The following is an 8874-nucleotide window of genomic DNA, read 5'->3' on the forward strand; positions in this document are numbered from 1 at the left end:
ACTACTTGTGCAACCTAACCCAAACCCAAACAATAAAGCAGCCTAGGGAATAGAGGCTCCTACAACCTTCCATACCTACCTTATTACCTCTGTGGAACTTAATTAAATACAATTACGATCGGGCATGGTAATTAACCCGAGTCACTCCCCTATCATTACGGAGGAAGACTGTGAACCATCCAGAGGAGAAGCTGAAGGCTCTGAGGCAGCTACTGCATCTACAATAGTTGATATAGAGGAAGTTGTTACATCTGTAACAACCAACCAACGAAGAATTTGTGACATATGTAACAGCTAATTCGGGGAAGGTTGATACACATGTAAGAACAGATTCAACTGTTGTTATGTAGGACCCCTCGTATCCTCACAGACTGGCTGAACCTAGGATGACTTGCCAGCCTGAATTTGATTTCGTTAGGGAGTTGAAAAATCTATATGTAAGAATCCCTTTGCTGCAAGCCCTTAAGAAGTACCCATCTATGCCAAGACAGTGAGATATTTGTGCATCAAGAAGCCTATAAGAAAGCCTAAAGGCCCTACCACCATACATGTGATGGGAAAGTTATCTAAATTAATGTCTACTCAGCCTCTCCTTACTAAGTACAATGATCCAGGCAATCCTACAGTTGCTGTCTACATTAATGATCAACCCATAGCCAATACATTGATTGATATTGGGGCTGCCATTAATGTAATGACGAAAGATCTCTTCATCGCTCTCGGGCTATAGGGACTTAGAAACACTCCCACTGTGCTAGAATTTGCAGACAAGTCCTGTGTCAGACCCAAAGGGATGTTTGAAGATATAGTGATTACGATAGCTTCCTGGAGATACCCGATTGATTTCCTTATTATACAACCCAAATCCAATTTGGGGGGGAATCCTTTGATCCTAGGGAGACCTTGGCTGGCCACTGCGGACGCATTTATAGGTAGCAAGAGAAGATCCATGGTGATCTCAGATGGCCAGGGAACCCAGAACCTTAATATTAGTCCCCCAAAACCAAATGTGGATGTGTACAACCCTTGGTGGGATGAGTTTGAACCTGAGTCAGATATTTCCCTACCACTCCTCACTCTGGGGAAAGCTTGATATTGTAAATACAAAATAGAAGATGATGTTATTAATGGTTTTATTAGTAATTCACCTTCTATTGCTTCTGTTCAAAATGAAAATGAGGAGGAAGAGGTGGAAGATATAGATTTTGAACAAATGAGGAACTATGAATGTTTCTAGCAGTCCAATTGAGTTTGAGGCCGGAAAGTTTTTGAATGTTAGCCCAAATTTCACTTCTGAACAAAATCAACGACTGCTACAGCTGCTGCAGAAGTATAAAAAGGAATTTACATGGGATTATACAAATATGAAAGGGATACACCCTAACCTATGCACTCATCGTATTTATTTGAAGGATGGATGCAAACTAGTCAGACAACCACAACACTGCATGAACCCTGCACTAAAGGAAGTGGTGAAAGAGGAACTACCAAAACTCCTGAGTGCTAATTTTATTTATCCAATAGTTGACAGCCAGTGGGTATCACCACTTGTCATCGTTCCTAAAAGGAATGGCAAGTGGAGGGTCTGTGTTGATTATAGAGAACTCAACAAGGCCACTCAGGTGGACCATTTTCCATTACCATTTATAGATCAGGTCCTTGATACTCTCTCCGAAAAGAAATTCTTTTCATTTTTGGATGGATTTAATGGCTACAATTAGATACAGATCGCCCTAGAAGACTAGGGTAAAACAACCTTTACTTATCCTTAGGGAACCTACGCATACAGAGTGCTACCCTTTGGGCTCTGTAATGCACCAGCAACCTTTCAAAGGGCAATTCTGGGATTTTTTTCCCACTTATTGAATGACTGTCTAGAAATCTTCATGGATGATTTCACACCTTATGGAGATGCTTTTGAAGCAACATTATTCAATCTGGAAAATGTGTTAGAACGATGTGTACAGACCAATGTTACCTTGAGCATTGAAAAATGTCACATGATGATGAATGAAGGGATTGTGCTTGGACATTACATTTCTGCTGACGGAATCAAGGTAGACCCTGCAAAAATAGAGGTAATCCTAAAAATCCCAACCCCCAAAATGCATAAAGAGGTATGTAGTTTCTTGGGGCATGCAGGGTATTACAAAAGATTTATAGAATTTTTTTCAAGAATTGCATCGCCATTATTTTCCTTGCTCATGAAGGATGTTGATTTCTTGTGGATAGGGAAGTGTGAGCATGCCTTCTTAAAGTTGAAATATTGTGTATCAACATCCCCAGTCTTGCGAGGACCTAATTGGGAACTGCCATTTCACATAGCTATGGATGCATCGGATATTGTTATAGGTGTTGTTATAGGCCAACTAGAGGATAAGAAACCTTACACTATTTACTACATAAGTAAAAACCTAACTCTAGCTGAGCTCAACTACACAGTGACTGAGAAGGAGTTCTTAGCAGTCATGCACGCCATCAATAAATTCTAACATTACATCACTGGATATCAAGTATTTGTACACACTGACCATTTTTCCATTCGTTTCTTAATGAATAAGCCAATTACAAATGGTAGGATTACATGTTGATTATTGATGTTACAAGAATTTGATATCACTATTGTAGATAAGCTTGGAAAAGAAGACTTTCTTTCTAGGCTAACTATTGATGACAGTTGCACTCCTACTGAAGATTCTTTCCCTGATGAATATATTTTTGCTATTTCTACTTACTCACCTTGGTATGAAGATATAGCCAATTATCTTGCTGCAGGAAAGTTTTTCCCAGTATTTCTCCTCCAATGAGAAAAGGAAAATCATACAACAAAGTGCTACATATACCTGGATAGATGGAAACATCTACCACACTGGACCTGATTTTTAGATCAAACAATGTGTTAGAGAGGACGAGGCCTTTGATATCCTCAAAGCCTGCCATGGGGAACCTTGCAGAGGACACTTCATAGACAAACAGACAAGATACAAAGTCCTTTCAATAGGGTACTACTAGCCAACAATATTTCAGAATGCCAAGAATTTTTTGAAGGGATGTGATAGTTGTCAAAGGATGGGCCAACCACTGCAATTAGATGAGAAGTCGTTACAACCCCAAATCGTCATAGAACCTTTTGAGAAGTGGGCTCTAGATTTTGTAGGACTAATCAATCCTTCATCTAGACAAGGATCCTACATCTTGGTCTATATTGACTATGTCACGAAATGGGTCGAGATGAAGGCACTAACTAGAGCCATGGAGGAGGCTATTTCAGACTTTCTGTTCGAGGACATCTTCATCTTGTTTGTTATAACCAAGGAGATAGTCACAGACGGAGGGCCACAGTTCACATCTCGTAAGATCCAAGAATTGGTCGAGAAATATAAAATCCATCATAGAATCACAACACCTTACCATCCACAGGTAAATGGCCAGGTGGAAAGCACTAATAAAGTCATTGAGGGGACCCTTACTAAGCCTATGGCTAGTCATCGAAGAAACTGGGCTAACAAAATTTAGGAAGTGTTATGGGCATATAGGACTACATGGAGGAACACCACTAGATTCTCACCATATGAACTTGTGTATGGAATGAACCCTTTATTCCCCATTGAATTTGAAATCAAGACACTAAGGACATCATTGCAAGGCAATTTGGATTTGGCTATAGCACAAAGGCAGAGATTGAACTAGCTCAATGAATTGGAGGAGAAACGGTTGGTTGTTATCCAACAAACGGAGATTATCCAATAGCAGAGAGCTAAGTGGCATGACAAATTTATAAAGAATAAACAGTTCCAGAAAGGAGATTGAGCTCTCTTATACAACTTAGGGTTTAAAGACTTCAAGGGCAAGCCTCTACACGAGATGGATAGGTCCTTATGAGGTAGATGCAGTCTTTAACAATGGGACTGTAAATTTGGTAAACATTGACAGTGCAAGGACACCATTACTTGCAAATGGGCACCGTCTCCAGTTGTATCACAAACCTACCTTGAAGGATTCATTTGTCAACAGTGTCACAAATTCGGATCTACAGGTTACGGGAACAGGGGAAAGCCCCCCCGTGCTGCAAAAATTTTAACTTTTCAAATAAGTGTAACAACTGAAAACCACGTGGTGGTAGCTGTTATAATGTTTCAAAAAAAAAAACAAATATATATATATATATATATATATAATAAAAATGATAATAATAATAATTTGGCTGTGAAAACCTTTTTCAGGCACAGGTAGACACTTTTTGTAGCAGTTGAAAACCACTTGGTGGCCACTATTACACCCTCTGCAACAACATTTTTTATTTCAAAGTGTATCATACGATAAGTGCTATTACACAATCTTTTGTTCTTGATCTTTTGTAGAAATTAAATTAATATATACCAGTCACCTTGGCTGTTACACCTATAACAACCAACGAATTTTTAGGAATAAAACGAGATATTTTATTGTAATAAACAACAAAAACATCACCATGAGCCTCATCAGTAGATCTAAGTTCATGTGTCCCGCTGCCCGAGTATGATTCGATGTCATGCTGCCCATTACTCTGCCCATGTCACCCAGATACATCATCAAAAAGGTAATATTGCATTCGATTTATTTTGTAATTATGGAAATTTAACATGACTATTGACAACCAAGGACGACTGTCATAATTAAGCTGTGGGGAGGAATGAATCATGTTGCAACATGACCGTCGCATGATTTGTAATTATTGGAAAAATCTATCAATTAAGGCATGCAACCTGGAAGTTATTGTTACTTAATACCGAATCATACCAAAAAGGGTAAGGGCACTATTGACGAGACCTCCCCACAACTCACCATTAAAGAAAAATTCATTTAGTAAGAACCATGCATGCCAAATGTTAATCCAAATCTACACCTGTGCCACCCTACCACCCTATTATTTACCCCTACTGGAAGTGTTGAATCCCTATTCTGAGTGTTTGGAGAGGATGAAGGTAGCAGTGCAGGCTGAAACAGTTAGAGTGTGTGCCAAAGGGCAGATAAGTAGGTGAAACAACATTGAATTGCAGAAGCAATGGGAGGAGCAATGATACGACACAAACCAGGAACTACAGAGGCCTTGGAAGGTTGTCCTGCGGCATGCCAGGTTTTCAAAGATGTAGGATGGTTTGAATTCTTCCAGAGATTGGAAGGATCGGACAGCGTTGTGGCCATGGAATTCGCAAAGAACCTGGAAAGAATCCAGACAAAACTCAGAGGACTGAAATTGGAGGTCACGGAAGAAGTTTTGCCAGAGTAACAAGATTGCCAACAAAAGGGAAGAGATGGTTTACCAAGATGGCTAATGACCTCCCACTAAAAGGGGATTTTCTGCAGGAAAGTGAGATGTTGGTTAAGAAGGGAAGGGGAATTAATAGGCTGTCACTCCCCCAACCATGGGCGGATGTTTCTCTCTTCCTCATTAAGTATATTACTTGTGAGGGAAGAGAAATAATTATGTTTAATTACCATTTTCTGAACCGTATTTCTTGTTGGGCAATATTAGACACATGGCTGCGGCTGTGAAAATGGCATCACATCTAGAAACATGTGTTACAAACCACAACCTTATTAAACTCATCATGCTTGATGCCTTAAGCCAACAAGGAAAGAATTGGGAAGAGTTCAGGTGGAAAAGGCCCAGGACTACTCACAGAAGGAAAACAGAGATAGCTGGGGAAAATCCAAAGGTAACAAAGGAGCAATCGCAATCCTCGACAGTGAGGATTAGCAAGAAGTCAGTTGATAAACCAATTAGCGGCAGAAGTCTGAAGCAGAGGATAAGGGTCAGAGGGCATCCAGAGTCCCCATATACATCGAGAAAGAACAAGGAAGTAGTCGAACAGAAGGAAGAGGAGCAAGCTCAGCTAGAAAAACCTCCTTCACCTGGTAAGAGCGAAACCTAGTCTTTGTTGTCGAAAATTGAAATTTTAGGAAAAGAGATTAAGGAATTAAGGGAATAGCTAGTAGTAGGAAAGGCAGAGCCAAGAGCCCCAGGGCTGGATACTTTGGTAGAGGGTATGGACAGGGCTGGAAGGGGAGAAATCCTAGGAACTCTATGTGTACCCTATGCTGAGAAGTTGGTTGAAGTTGGATTCAAAGTCTATGCAGCATATACTACCTCAAGGGGGACTCAAACTAAAATTGGGAAGCTGTTATACTAGAACCTATCAAGGACGTTGCTGATACACAAGAACCATCAACTGAGACAACACAATCCACAGAGAGTGATCAAGGAATGGATACACAAGAACCCTTTGCTGACACTGCTATTTCACCAGGAACAACAGTGGAGGAGGAAATCAGCCAAGTGGAGGAAGAGAAAGATAATATCCATGAGCCAATGGTCACTACTGCTGTTACACAAGAACCACTAGCAGATACCAAAGCTGGTTCGAAGGAAAACAATGAGTAAAAACTTGTGGACATTAATGTTGCCACACAAGAACCAGTAGTAAGAATGGAGGCTGACCAAGAAAATAATGAAACTATGGTAAAACCCACTGATGAAGCTGCTGTTACACAGGAACCAACAGCCAAGGTGGGACAATTTTTCCCTCAGGAGGTTGCTACACCTTTAGTTGATGATGCATGTGGGAGAATGTCGAGTCCTATTGAAGGATGGCATTTTGAAAATTTGTTGTTATTGACAGAGTTGCAAAAGTGGAAAAAGATGGCACTCTCTCTACAGGAGGGAGTGATTCCACTTAATGTGCATAAGAAAATGATGGATTCCCTCAGAGAGAAATGGTTGAAGGAAGAATGGGAAAGAGAAGAGGAGGCACGAAGGCATAAATAAACGATGAAGAAAAAGGATGAACAACTATATTAGTTGCAATGGGAGGTCTCTAACCTAACATTTGATAAGACCAAACTCCACGACCTTGCTCTAAACCTGATAGCATGTAGGTGACCTTCCCTGTTATACCCTGTATTCCTATGGGAATGTTACTATTTATTTCAGTTGAGGGCAGTTTATGAGAACAGATCCTATTTGGGTTCTTTTACTCGCACCTTTTTGGAAATTTTTCAGTCCTGTAATTTTGATGATCAGAATTTGTTGTGCGAGCTATTCTTGCACAACATGATGTGCGAATACGTGAGCACAAAGATGGTGGCGACTATCCTTTATTTCATGGGAGATTTATAGTTACGAGAATTGCTCTTATTTATGAGGAATCAGATCGAGTGGAAACTGGATAAGAAGACAATAAAGGCCAATGAGGAAAGGACAATACTATTGGTTTGGGCTGAATTGGGAATGGCATATGAAATCGGGTGAGATTTCAGGTAGTTCTTGAGCACTCCGGAAAGGAGAGATCAATTGGCCATCTATAGAATAAATATCATGAGGGTCTATCTCAAATTATTTTTAAACATGAGGAGCCAAGCGTTAGTCGAATGTATCAAGCACATTGAGGCTTGTAGTGCAGAATTACAGGAAGGGGACCGATTTGAGTATAAGAACTTAGTGGCTACTATTTCACAGGTGTCAGAATACGCCTAGATTTTGTTGACACTGGGGGCGTTCTAGATTGGCCTCAAGTTCAGATTCCCTTGGATCTAGTTGCCATTGGAGGAGTATCAACCCGATTATTAATTATGTGATTATGAAGAGGAATCCTGGCCACGTGAGTTAATGGCCAATCAAGGATTCAGAGCTCTAGGCGGTGACACTGCTGTTGCATACAATTTTACAGATTTCCATTGGGGGCACAGTAGAAGGGTTTGAGATTTTGCATGGAGATATGTAGTGACTTCAGTGGGGGCGAGATGTTGGGTGTGGTTTTTCACCCATTTTCTACACCTTCTTTCCCTTGTTTTAACCTTTCTGTCCTCCAGACTTGTGCCCTTATATGACCAAACTCCCTGTTTTCTTACATTTTTAATTCCTTTTACTGTCATGTTACTTTGTTGTATTTTACGGAATAAATAAGAGGCTTTATTCCTTTTTTGTGGCTAACTAGACGAGCATTGAAGGATCATGTTGGGAAGTTTATATTTTTTAGGTGTTGGCTTGTGGAAGCAGACAGGCAACAGGAGTTAACTGTAGGAAAGTGTAGAACAGTTCACTGTTACACCCTGAGTACTGTTACATATCGCTGCTACATACTAGGTGCTATTACAGATCGTTGTTGTTATAGGTGGCTGTTATTACATATTGCTACTACACATTGGTGCTGTTACAAGTTGTTGTTACACATCAGGTGCTGTTACACCTCACATGGATCCACCGTTACACCAACAGTGTTTTCATCAGTTATGTCGCGTCATCCAAAACCATCATTTGCTCAATATTGTTGCACCGAAGATGGAAATGTGGGTACTATTCCACATAACAACTGTTTGCAGTGGGATTGTTTTTTTTTAGACAATAAGACTCAAACAATTGTAACTAATTTATATTTATTTAGTAGTAGGTTGAAACTTCTTTATTTTTGGATCAGCATGAGAATCAGAGATTCTCATGACCGATCTGTTTTCTAATTTTTGGGATGTAATAGTTATAAAAGACTTGACTTTTTATGTATCAAGGGACGACATATAGAGGAGTACCATTACTCTATTTCTGTAATTTCTGAACTTATTTTAATATCAATTGGCACAATGATTCTATTATTTCTTTCCAACTAATTCGTTAATCACTTTTTGTGTTCTTCCTGTGCCCTGCTAAGGAGGAAGGGCCCTCCTCTTTGGTAGGGATTGCAGCAATTTAGGTAGTGTACATTCCAATTTAGTTCACTAATTTATAGTTTCTCGTTGTTGTAAAAATCGTGCATTTCATCTGCTGTTGTTTCTATTTATTTTATGTTGTTACACATAGTTAATCAACAGAGGAATAGTAACCAGATGGAATAGATGTTA

This window comes from Pinus tabuliformis, chromosome 2_2, assembly GCF_031772625.1.
Source record: "Pinus tabuliformis cultivar Carrire ecotype Pingquan chromosome 2_2, CPIR1, whole genome shotgun sequence".
NCBI classification, from domain to species: domain Eukaryota; kingdom Viridiplantae; phylum Streptophyta; class Pinopsida; order Pinales; family Pinaceae; genus Pinus; species Pinus tabuliformis.